Below are 13,743 nucleotides of genomic sequence, written 5' to 3' on the forward strand. Positions count from 1 at the left end.
TTCTTTAGTAAAGGGAATGGTTCTATATAGAACCATGAGTTTTACATACAACCGTTTCATGCTTAAATATAAGCTTAAATTACAAGCTTAACATTAGAAGAATATTTTTGGTGCTATATAGAATGCTTTTCAAAAAGGTTCTATTTAGAACCATGTACAACACATTCTCTATCAATCTGAAGAACCATTTCAGTCATACAAAGGGTTCTGTGAGTGTTCATGGTTCTGTATTGAACCATTTTCTTTATTAAAGAACCGTTGAAGAACCATCTTTATACAGTGTACATATATCTTCTGTTACTCCTCATGCTGCAGCATTGTTTTCATCATGCTTCAGGCCAAAGGATCAAGCATGACAGCTTTATTGATACAACAGGCCATGATAATTATGGCTTGCACTATTGATCACACCTATTGATAAAATCATATTTTACTGTAGAGCATTGTGGATCTGATGCAAACATGCAGCCAGAGTAAATCTCCATCTACGACCAGGCATGGCTGTCTAGCTACATCTCTCTCTTTCACACACACACACACACACACATACATACCGATAGATAAAACACATTAATCTTTACATTTAAACCAGCCTAGACAAAACATGGAATGTTTTGATACATGCTGTCGAAGACAGATTATTTTTTTAAAGACGTGTTTAACTTCCAGTGAGCTGCAACTTGATAGTACTTGCAGAGGGGCCCCTCTCGACCATTTCTCCATGAGAGATTACATCTGATATGATAAAGGACCATGCTGATGCTGTTTCTGTCGTGTATGATGATGATTTGTGCTGTCAGTGCTGGCAGAATACACGCTGCCTCAATGGGAGACAATGTGGTTCAAATGTCTCATGGTAAATATGAATAGAGATTAATAGTACATTGGGGTTCCCGCTTTGAAGATAGTAAATGGGAAAGAAAGAGAGTGTTAAAAGGGCCTGTATTATGGAAAAAACATATTATTGATCGCCTTCCTGAATGAAAGACACATCGAAATCCCATCAGTATCACACTCACATAACAGTTTTTTCAGGCATTTTGGTCTCACTTTATTTAGATGGTCCACTACAGTCCTCTATGGATTCTCTACAGATGTTCAAACTGTTAACAAACTATCTGTTGAAACTCAGCTGATTCTAAACAGTGGTGGGGTTAAAGATTTAAGACGCACATGTAAAATTTGAAGACTAACAGACTTATTTGCATTTATAAACACTCAGCTGGTTTACCGATACATTTAATCTGCAACAATAAACTGTCAAACACTAAAAAGTCGCAAAGCTGAAGTCAGCTTCTCGTTCACCAGCTTCTCATTCGAATTTTCCCGTTCCACCCTAAATGGCGCTGCAGTTACATTCTGGCACCTCAGGCGTCATTTAAGGTGGAGTTGTCAAATTCAAGTGAGAAGCTGGTGAATGAGTAGCTGACGTCAGTCTCAGACACTTTACAATAAACTATTTTACTTTTGAGGAAAGGTTTACTGACTGAGATGTAAGAAAGCAGCTATAGCTGAGCTAAAGCTTACAGCAGAGCAAAATAAGTCTGCATTTTCGTTTATACCATACTTTTAGCCTATACTAGTAAATTAGCATATACTGAGACTTATTTACTGCCAAGGTGTAAAATGGACTTAAAATGTTTTGGCTACCAAGGTGGTGGCTCTTCTTAACATTTGAGTTGCCGACCTCTGGCCTAGTGCAAAGACTGCCACTGCCTATCAAAATTTAGCCCCATATATTCACACTGAAGTTATAAGGAGTGTTCTATGTGGACTGCTTTTCGAATGGTGCAAATACAGAGTGGCTATTCAGAACAGAGGTCATTTACATGTACATGTCTTAAAGGTGCAGTAACAAAAACATGAAGGCATAAACAGAGTTGTAAATGAGCATGTAACAATAAATCATGCCTGTTTTTGCTGCACAAACCCACATGAATAAATAATAAAATACAAAAGAAGAAGGACATGGGTCATTTTTTACTGAAGTTAAAAAATCACTGTCGATCATTTTTGCTTGTCACTAAAAGATGATTTAGGCCAGGCTAGGAAATGTGTACTCTGCTGTATGTTTTTCTATATTCTCGTCTTTTGATAACCTACTAGACAAACATAACAGGAGAATAAAAAGAAAAGTTCAAATTTATTACTATTGAAGGGAAGGAAAATAGCCCTTACGACTCAGGTTAAAATGTGCTGCACTAGACCATGTTTCCTTTTTGGCCGAGAGTTCAAAAGAAGATTTCTCTTTCTTTTTCCCTTTTTTTTCCTTCTTCGCCAAGGTCTGAGCCACTGGGGTGCTGTTACAGAGGGATCTCACTGCAGAATGGTTTTCAGATTTAAGGGCCAAAGGCTCACAAATGTTCTTGGCCTTGCTGTTCAGTGACAAAGCGTCCCAGTTTCGTCTGCGATACCAAGGCCGTTTTTTGGCAGGGGTGTAAGAACTGCCTTGGGATTCAATATAAAATCCCAAAGCGTGGATTCTATTCAGCGTAATTAGCAGTGAATTGTTTTACACCCACTAAGTATGCAATAACTTAATCTCCTTATGTAGCCAGGTATATGTGATGAGCGCTAGAGTGGATTTGGATTTCCTACTGATTTTAATGCCAAGGAGAACTCTGTGTTCCTTTCCCTGTGGCGAACAAAATGAAAAGAGTTTTTGTGGTAGGTGGCTGGCCACAGTGTTGTGGAAATGTACTCAGTCTGCTAAGGTAGGGTAGCTGTGTTTCACACAGATGAAAATGTGTAATTAGATTTTAATATTTTATAGTAAGATGTGTGTCCATATCAGCTCTTGTGTATATACTGAAAAAAGTGATGAACTGAATTGGCTTGATTAAGATGCACACATTAGTTCCACATGAATACACTGACATAAAATATACACAGTGTCTTGGCAAGAATTGTGTTGATGTAATATATTGTTGCTGCTAAATAGATCTCCATTTTTTGTGATTTTTAGTTTTTTACATATTTTGAGCAGCTGTCCTTCACATTATGTATAGAGCAATAGAAATGCTCCAAAATTCCTTCAAATAAAATTTCTTTGCTTAACTTACACTGAAAGTAAAGAACGTTTTTGCCCTTTTTTTTACCAACATACCATGTTATGTTCAATTGATGTGTGTATTTGAATCGAGTAACCGCAAGGCATCACTTTGTTCAGTGTGTACAAGCATTATGTTGAATAGGATAAAAGCAGGAAGGACGAGCTTTCTTCACATATCACGATCAACAGCCTGGAAAAGGTGCTGTAAACAACATCGGTAAACAAAGAAGTTCTCATACACAACAAAAACATTAACAAAATGTGTGATATTTTCTTAGAACAGCCCTGTCGGTACCAGTCAAACGCTGTTTTTTTTAGTAATCGGATCTGAAGGCCTAGAGAGGAGATTCCCTGTGACAGTGTGATGGATATGGAATAAGTAAACAGTGAATTTACAGAAGCTGACGGAATTTGAAAAGGAGAGCGCTTTTCCACCCATCCAGCTGCTTATCTCGCCTCATAAATCACTCCTGCTGGGCTGCATAAATAGGTCTCATCTCGTCATCCACTCTCTGGCACCATGTAGTTCCACTTTAACCTTTACATGTGGCACTGCTCGCCCACACCAAATGCACTCGGTGACCCTCTTGACCTTGGCTATTCATATTTAATAGCCATTAAGAGTTGTCCAGACTGTGGCAGTCTGGAAAACAAAGGCGCTTAGATACTGTATATGAACATAAGTGCCATTATTGTCATGATTTATAAGACGTTGTGATGTAAGTAAGATGTCCCACATGGTGTAGTTATCAGAGTAAGAGTGACTGCCAGCTGGTCTTCTATTTAAAAGTTCTTATGCATACAGTTCCTTTCCTTTGTATGGAACCCTTCCATTATCTGAAGGTTCTCTGAACTGAATAGGTTCTTCACACTTGCAAATCTCGTATATATATATATATATATATATATATATATATATATATATATATATATATATATATACGAGATTTGCAAGTGTGAAGAACCTATTCATATATATATATAATATATATATATATGTATATCTTTCACAAATCATTCAAAGGATGGACCCAAAAGTGATTCTTCTATGTCTCCAAAGAACCCTTCTAGGCACCTTTATTTTTCAGAGTGCAGGGCTTTGTCTCTGTCTAGTTGCCCCTGTATTTCATTTCACTCCTTAGCCCGTCTTATGGCTGTGCTAACCTTTGACTTGGGCCCCCATTTTAAAGGCTTTGCTCTTTGCCCCAGGTCCATTAGACCTGGCTGAAGTATACTTTAATAATTGCCACGGCCACCATCAAACGAACATATGAGGGGTTGGCTTGGACGGGGAGAAGAGTCTGTCCGGAAACCTTTTGGCCCCTGGGTCAGGCCACGCAGCAGATGCTTCTGTCGAGGCGATCCATTTGACCTACAGCTCCATACAGTACGGGTCCGCACGTCAGAGTTATTGATAGACCCGGGCAAATTTTTTATAGCTCGCTCTCGACCTTTGACATCAGTGGACCAAAGTGACTGCCGTCCGCCGCCACCAAACGCATGATCAGATGGCTGTCTCGAGGTTGCATCTGAATGAGCAGAAAGATTGATGTTTTTCATGTGTGTGTAACGTAACGATTGAGAGCCAGCGGCCGTAGATGCATGTGCCAAGTAACTGTGTTAGAGCTATTCCAGGATATGTGTCCAGGAAAGACAGACAGGGTTAATACAGACAAATCCATAATAGTAGATCAAATGTAAACAATGGAGAAACAAGAACATGGAAATAAAGAAAATAAGAATGGGAATATACGGCTAGGATGGGAGTGTATACTGGGAAGATGTGAAGCTGTCGGGACAAAACGTTTTATCTCCCCTTTCGTCCTTTTTATAGTTTTTTTGCAGAAATTGGGAACACCAGCTACCCTGTACAGTGTGTTACAATTTGACAATGAATGGACTAGTGGATTAGAAATGGTCCAAAATTACTTGTTACATTAAATTATCTTGTTGCATTTTTGTCTCCTCTAAACCATTTTGTCGTGACACTGACAATATATTAGCAATATCCAACTCATGAATGAATCATTTTTATGAAGCCTTCTTTTCAATCAGTCAGTCAAGTCAGTACTAAATCAAATCCATTTTGCTGCATTTATGCAACATTTATACAGGCTATATGTGGATGAAGACTTCTAATATAATTCCAATAGAAATCCAACATAAACAACATAAAATATCACAATGGGACGTATCTAGAACAGCGTTTTTCAAATTAATATGAATTTGCCAATGTGTAATCACTAGAAAGGTTGGCAATGTATTATACAGTCTTAATATTTTTAGTAAATTCCTACATGTAAAAAATGTACAAAGTACAGTTGTGTGCAAATGTGTGGACACCCCTGGTCAAATTTCACATTTTTTTGATAATCTAAGTGAAAATAATTTAACACATCCTCTACAGAGAACACACTTCTACACATTTTAATAGTTAATGTTTACTTTGCTAAATGTAAAATATTGGAAAAAGAATAAAACATAAAAAGTGGCCTGTGTAAATGTTATGGCACAGGCCATATTTTATATATGTATATTGTGTTCTTTTTCTGTCTAATAACCATAACAAATACATAGAAATTGTACACTAAAATTTGCAGAAAAATGCATAGGGTGGTAATGTAAAGCAATTTCACTTGTACAGTGCATGTAAAAAATATTCTATCAAGCAAAATATGAATAAAATCCCACAGAATTCATAAGCTTTAGTAAGATGTCTCCATTTATTTGAACATCATCATCCAAAGTGAATGCGTAAGTAGCGTTCTCAGAAGAATCCAACATCATTTTATGGATGCTATATGCATCTCGCCTCAGCCCAGACTCCGTTAGCAGTGACACAGCAGCAGCAGACACATCAAAGGCTTCAGCTGCTCCCAAGAAACTGCTCTTTACAGTGTGCGAATGATATACATAACAAGCCGTGACAAAATGATTCCGCCTCGACTTGCTTGTTTCTCCTGGACTCCTTTAAGGTGCTGCTGCAATGCATTGTCTTTTACCTCTAGTGTTACTTTCTCAGCTTCCAAGTTCTACACTGTGGTCATTTACCATATTTTCCCTCCAAGTTCCCTCAGTGAATTGCTGTCAGACTATCTCAGCACTCCAGGCTTGAAAAAGGAGTGAGAAAAAAAGAACAACAAAACCCTCCACCTAGTGTCCTCCCTCCCCTTAGCAACGCTAGCTTCTTCATAACAGGGACTGGAGCTGGAGCTCAAGCACTGTGATTAAGATAAGCCCAACCAGAGCTGAACAATTACCTGACGACTAACCTTTTCTGGAGCCACTTAAGGATGTAAGGACCCCTGAGAACCGTTGTTTTCTCTGCGAGGAACACGGCACTTGACAGCAGCAGCCTGGAGAGAGGCTAGCGGCTAGTGGTATCATGTTTGAGATTACCTAATCCTCCCACAGCATCAGAGCTGAAGGACTTTGTCACGTCCGAGGCAAAAGGGGATCGCTGGATTGCTGGGAGATAGTGTTCAGACCACAGTGCCTTCAGTGGATAGATGGTAAATAAAACTTTGAATGGATGGAAGAACAGGGATTGACATATTTGGCCTGGTCTTATGTGGTTTTGTGAATGCCTGTGCAGAAATGACCGTTAAGACTATGCTGTAAAGGAATGATGCCAAATGTCTTGTGACCAAATAAAATAGAATGTAGATGAGAACTTCTATACTCTTAAAAACAAAGGCACCTAAAGGTGTTCTTTGGAGCAATGCCATCTTTTGTTTCTTTCAATATGATTATTTTTGAAAAGGGTTCTATATAGCACCAAAAAGGCTCTTCTATTGTTAGAAGCTTGATACTATAACAACAGAGGAACTCTTTTGGCACTATATACAACCATTTCCAAAAAAAGGTTCTATATAGAACCAAATACAACACATTCTCCATCAATCTGAAGAACTATTTCGTGATGCAAAGAACTCTTTAAGCATGCAAATGTTTCTTTGGTTCTATATAGAACCATTTTCTTTACTAAAGAACACTTGAAGAACCATCTTTTTTAAGTGTGTCGACGGTTCTTGAAAGAATCATTATTGTAAATGTGATATGCAGATAAGGAACACATAACGTAAAGGATCTAGATCATTTTTTTCCAGCACCTTTATTTAGATGCATGCTTTGTAATGTTTATAAAATAGTGCTGTTAAACAATTCAAATCATTAGCAATTACTTGCATTAGTTTGTGTAGTTAATTGTGACTAATTGCATTTGTTTTGTTTGCTGCAATTTGACCTTAAAGAATTTGTTTCCATATAAAAAGCATTGCATTTGGTTACAACTACTAGAGTGAAAGAAATAAGTTTCATCAGAATATATTTATTACTTTCAATAATACAACCTGAACATAACAGAAGGTTGAACATGAAAATAAGTAACACAGGTTCCAATTTTTATCAGAGATTAATGGTCTAACTCCCCCAGGATTGTAGCAGCTCACTCAATACTACTGCGGTATGTCTGGTTTTGTCTAGCTTTCCATTTGGCTGTTGCTTTCGTTAGTATGTGGATTGTTGATTTATCCATAGTTATCTTACAAGCACTGTCCAGTCCAGCCTGCTGAAGACATCCTCCTGTGCTAGCAGTACTGATATTACAAATATTGCCACATCACTGATGCGTGGTGCTTTGTAGACATACTTTGGTGATAATAACTTCATAACTTTAAGAAAGACAAGAATAGAACTTGCTGTTTGCAGCTGCAGAGTCATAGCAACAGCACATGAGCAGCTTAAGGCTGCAACCATAGGTAGTTTAATGGGTCAAATTATGAAAAGGTAAGTTCTAAAAAATTAGTGGCATTAATAATTTATCATGCTAGACACCACAATAACAAAGTTTTATTATCTTATTGTTAACATTTAGCTTCCTACAATGATTTTAAAACATATGTCCATGCAGATGAGCACCTAAAAATCTATGATTTATAATGTTTTCTGGTGTCAACCCTGAGGTCTGTGTGTGTGTGTGTGTGTGTGTAAGTGTGTGTGTGTTCCAGATCCCTGAGGGAGCACATGGGAGCCCTGGCCAGAGCACCACACACTCTCTCATCCGCTGCCCAGGCCTGCCGCACAGTAACCACATGCCCCTAGCCACCCACACATAGGGGTTACCACCATATGACACATTCAGTAGCCCTGTTAAGTGTGCATACTATATAATGTTTTTCCTGTCACACTATATGGCTTGAAGTATGTGGACACCTCTTCTAATAATTGAGCTCAGGTGTTTCAGTCACACTCATTGCTAGCAGGTGTATAAAATCAAGCACGGTGCCATGCATTCTCTGTGGACAAACATTTTCAGTAGTATAGGTCGTACTGAAGAGCTCAGTGATTTTAAACAAGACACTATCATAGAATGCCACCCTCTCCACAGTTTGTGAGATTTTTACGAGGCTAGACCTACCCAGGTCAACTGTAAGTGCTATTAATATGAAATGGAAGCATCTAGCAGCAACAACAGCTCAGCCACAAAGCTGTAAACCATGCAAACTCACAGAGCATGGCTACCTTACTCTGTTGCATCACTCACTACAGAGATCCAAACTGCCTCTGGAAGAAACATCAGCACAAGAACCGTGAGCTTCATGAAATGGGTTTCCATGGCCAAGCAGCTGCACACAAACCTAAGATCATTATGCATAATGCCAAGCGTCAGCTGGAGCAGTATAAAGCATGCCGCCACTGGACTCTGGAGCAGTGAAAACGTGTTTACTGGAACGATTAATCATGCTTTACTCTCTGGCAGTCTGATGGACGTATCTGGGTTCGGTGAATGCCAGAAGAATGCCACCTGCTGGAATGCACGGTACCAAATGTAAGGTTTGCTGGAGGAGGAATAACAGTCTGGGGCTGTTTTTTAGGGTTTGGGCTCAACTCCTTAGTTCCAGTGAAGGGTAAGGTTAATGTTACAGCATGCAAAGACATTTTAGACAAATGAATCCAACTTTATGGCAACAGTTTGGGGAAGGCCCTTTCCTGTTCCAGCGTAACTGTGCCCCTGTGCACAAAGCGAGGTCCATAAAGACATGGTTTTTGATGAGGTTAGTGTGGAGAAACTCCAGTGCTCTGTGCCGAACCCTGACCTCAACCCCACTGAACACCTTTGGGATGAAATGGAACACTAATTTTATTCTTGATAAGATCTTCTTATTCAACATCAGTGCTTGACCTCACAAATGCTCTTTTAACATGACTACAAATTTCCACAAACACATTCAAAAATCTTGTGGAAAATTTTCCCAGAAGAGTGGAGGCTTTCATAGCCACAAAGGGGGACCGACTCCATAGTAATGGCTATAGTTTTGCAATGGGATATCCAAGAAGCTCATTTAGGTATGATGGTCAGGTGTCCATGTATTTTTGCGCATATAGTGTACCTGTGACTTAGTAAAACAGTATTCAAAGCATAGAAAAAGACAGTATAACTGCCTTCTCATGTTATCAGCAATGGAAAACCATGCTTAACCTGGCTGGCTAGACAGACGGTCATTACCAATCCATTTTGAGCCATGAGTGGAGGCTGTAAGTATTAGAGACTTATAGCTTTGTTCAGCCTCCGTCTCGGGTAAATGTCCCGCTGTGAATGCGACCATCGGAATCGAGCGTCCCTCTGGTTGCACTCGCGAGGCGAAGTCAGGGGTTATTTGCTGCTATTTTTACAAGAAACGGGTTGATTTGTCTTAGGCCATTACCGTCTATTACAGCCGGGAGTCTCCGGGAAGGAGGTGGGAAGCGGCAAACGCTGGCATTCTGCCTAAAGAGAAATCAATGAAACAAATTAATCCTTCGCAGGCCGCGGTGACACAGTAATCCATCATTCAGGGGCGCTTTTACACACCGAATCAGAGAGCCTGGGCTCAGGGAGAAAGCCCCAAGGGAGCAAGCTCGCACAACACACGCTCACACACACATACTCACAAGGCAAGATCCACACGCACTGCAAGCAGCCGCCACACAGCTGCAACCCTACAGCCCTGTGTCTGAACATAGAGGGATGAAAGACAGAAAATAATCACAGCCACCGCATGATACAGAACATGATCTAACAGTATGTCGTCAGAGTCATATGCCTTTCGTCCGCATGGGGTGCATCCTCTTCTATATAGTGAGAATGACCAATGGGGTTTTGTTGTTTACATGTTTACCCTGTACCAAAAAGCAGATCAGTCACAGGAGCATCGAAAGAAGACAAGGCACTGAAGGAGAGAAAAGGGTTTAAGGGGAAAGGACACTAGGGAGGAGAGAAACTCAGGAGAAGAGGGAGAAAGAACGAGAGGGGGAATCACAGTGGGGGTGGGCATTGAAAACAGCCTTCTCTTTTCCACCCACCATCACCTCACCATGTGGTGTTGCATTGTTCATGTGGCAGCACATTCACGCACATTGTTCCAATATTCAGATGCTCTGTTGCAGGGGAGCATTCCCATGGCTTCTCCTGCAGCCCGCTGAAAAGGGCAGGTGTCATCACCCGCAAAATTAAGGCTGCAGTCCCCCCACTCTTCGCCAGAGATGGCTAAAAGCTTAGCCGTGCTCGCATACAAAGGTTAAGCCCCACAGACCCACCATAAAAACCCCGGTAATACATTCCACATTGTTGCCAACCAATAAGAAAATCATATCTACACACATGATCAGGTCACGTGATCCGCACTGGGAAGCATCTTGGTCCTCTGAGAGCCGTACACAATAATGCCCTCTATAAACCATGTGATTTCAGACAAAGGAAGACCACAGAAATAAGACATACAGCGAGATATAGATGCATGGTCATTTTATTTAACTCATTCAAATACATGTGTTTTCCTTCAGTCTTAATATAATAAACATAGATTTAATGAAAAATACAGAAAAACACAATGCACAGTTAAGAATAACAGTATTTAAAGTGGAGGTTAGCATGTTACATGGCTGCATAGTTGTATCCCCCGTGGATTTGCCCGTTGGTATTCACCTGTGGCGCCCACATGCTCTCAGAAAAAACAGACTTGCCCAAACTGAAGGAGGGGGGTTAACCTATAAATAAGTAATGCAGAACCAGGGGGACAGACTGTACCATTACTTGCCTTGTCATCATAATAGAGGGTGCCACTTACCTTTAACCATGCTCTGATAGATGAAGAGCAATAGCTTTTGTTCATGTTGGCTTGGGGGAGCTGCATTAAACTGAGGAAGGAAGAGCTAAGGACGTGAGGCGATCCAATAGAATCAGAATCTGTTCAATCTCAGTGCTATAGCAAACATGACATTAACATCAAATGATAACAATGAACATCCAATAAGCCAATTATCATTTAGTAATGGTGTTAAAAGGAGCCACATACTGTGCATTCACAACTAGAATAAAAATATATGGCAGAAATTGATTAATTAGTCTATCTTTCTTTCTTTTTTCTTTCAATATCCTCTTCATTTCCATCCTTTTGGCCTCTTTTATTTTGCTCTTTATCTTTATGTTTATTTACAACATAAACAAGTCTTTGATGGAATTTCACATATACAGGATGTTCAATTTACTGAAGAAGAAAAAAAGCCAAGTTTCATGCAGGAAGTCCCACGCTAGCGGCTGTCCTAAATGCAGGGTGAACACTAGCTTTGGAGTGCCACAGCTGGTAATACTCGGGCCCCTTTCGTTTCGAAGGCCTGTTCTTTCACTGAGCAATAAATTCCTGTTGTACTGCATTTGTTCAAAAATGTTTTGGATGGGGATATGATGGATCTAGCCTGGAGGAATGTGTGTGTTTAGAAATGATGGCTACATTCTTTTTCCCTCAGAGACTGATTGAACTGATAGAGAGGGGGGACGGAAGACACTGAGTGTGAGAGTGTGAGAGAGGGACAGAGCATAAACAGAGATGTAGGCACAGTGCTTCCTGTGTTTGTTTTTCCATGTATGTGTGCGCTAGTATTTGTGTTAGCTCTTATGCAGACACATAAAATGAAATGTATCATGACTACACGGGTGCATTAACACTGTCAAAGCACTTGCTACTACGGTGTTGATGACCTCATCACTTATATTACTAGATCAATGTCCTAGAGGGCAGAGAGACTTTAGGGAGCAAATAAAGAAGATGGTGAGTAACAGGAGGTTTTTCTGTAATAGTCACGTGTGCACCACTGCAACATGTTACATGTTAGCTAGCCTCTTTGCATGCATGCTATTGTTCTAAAGAAGCAGGTGAATGGGGTTTAAATCACAGGGAAAGTTTTGGAAGTAAGAAATTTACAATATTAGTGCACACGCATGGTTCTTAGAAAGTTCAAAATTAAAAAGAGCATCTTACAAGCTCAAAAATAAAGGTTAATCGGTTCTTGTCTTGGACCTTTAACTAATATTGTACCCTTACATAATATAGAAGCTCTTTAAACTTTTAAAAAAGGTTCTTCACACTCGCACATCTCATTTATATTAATTGAAAGTTTCTTTAGGGAACCAAAAGTAGTTCTTCTATAGTATTACCTCAAAGAACCTTTCTGACTCCTTTGCCTTTAAGAAATCAAACAGCAGCTATCAGAACTGTTATTTAACCACGTGGCCACAGCGTTCTGCAGCGTCACTGAGGAGCATGCTGACACAAGAGGCAGAAAGGAACAGAACGTATGGATGGACACACTTGCTTTGGTGGCCAAATTGCATCATCTGGTTGTCAGATGAGAAGAAATGACAGAACGTTGTGCCAATGTCCAAAAGCCCACACTTAGTCAGTCGCTTTGTCAAAAAATGACATTTCAGCATGACAGTAATGATGAGGGACCATTTTACTCTGTGACAAGATGGACAGAGAAGGAAAACTGACATTCTAAACTGCCCCTCTCAATCCGCAGACATTTGGTGTTTAAGCCCACAGCAGGAGTATCATGACTGAACTACCTGCCGGGCCTATGACACATTGTTTTTTATAAGATGTACAATTTTTCACTAATTTTTCCCTGCACTCACTTCAGTCATGCTGTGCTGTTTTATGTGAAATCACTAAAAGGATGAGGAGTGTCAATTAAATGGCTTTATGGAATAAAGTTACTTCATTATTCTTTCTTATACTCTATTCTATTTATTGTATCCTTATTTTATTTATCCCTTAGTGAATATGTGTTAATAGTCTGTGTGCTTGTTTGGTCTGTTTAGTATATTACATATCATACATGTGTGCACTCACCAAGACAAATTCCTTCTATGTGTAACATACTTGCCAAAATAATGTGATTCTGATTCTAACTGAACAAATCTCAAAGCTCAAAAAAGCACCTAGAAATGTTTAAAATGCATTACAGGAGACGGTTTCAAACCTAGACCGTTACTTAATTTGTAAGGAGTTGTTTCATAATGATAACTTCTATTCTTTTGACATTATATAAATAACTGATGTTATTATGATATTATGGCACTGTGTGTGAGCATGTGTGTAAAGACATACCTGCAGCTGCTCAAGTTTCACTGTTAGCCAAGCCTGTCAGGAAATCAGAACAACTCATTAACCCAGTGTAAACGGTTATACATGCACACTGAAGAACAAACTTCAAAAAACAAAAAACAAAACGTTAATTCAAACTTGTCAAAATCCACGGGTCCAGATGCTGACTCACAGAATGTTTGATCTGAAATTGCTACAATAGCAGAATAGGGGCTCTTAGAATGTCAAAAAAAAAAGACGACAAAGGGAGGATGCCATGAAAGG

The 13,743-nt window shown here is 39.6% G+C and overlaps 1 long non-coding RNA gene across 1 annotated transcript in view; it reads right to left on the reverse strand.

Annotated features, from left to right (window-relative positions):
• Positions 1-10,823: 10,823 nt before the first annotated feature.
• The window catches only part of LOC118827551, a 3,939-nt gene continuing 1,019 nt past the window's right edge, over positions 10,824-13,743 (reverse strand). The window contains exon 2 of the long non-coding RNA XR_005008878.1: positions 10,824-13,515. This is a non-coding gene — a long non-coding RNA (uncharacterized LOC118827551). The remainder of the gene's footprint in view (positions 13,516-13,743) is intronic.

This window comes from Colossoma macropomum, unplaced genomic scaffold (genome assembly GCF_904425465.1).
Source record: "Colossoma macropomum unplaced genomic scaffold, Colossoma_macropomum, whole genome shotgun sequence".
In the NCBI taxonomy this organism is placed as follows: Eukaryota; Metazoa; Chordata; class Actinopteri; order Characiformes; family Serrasalmidae; genus Colossoma; species Colossoma macropomum.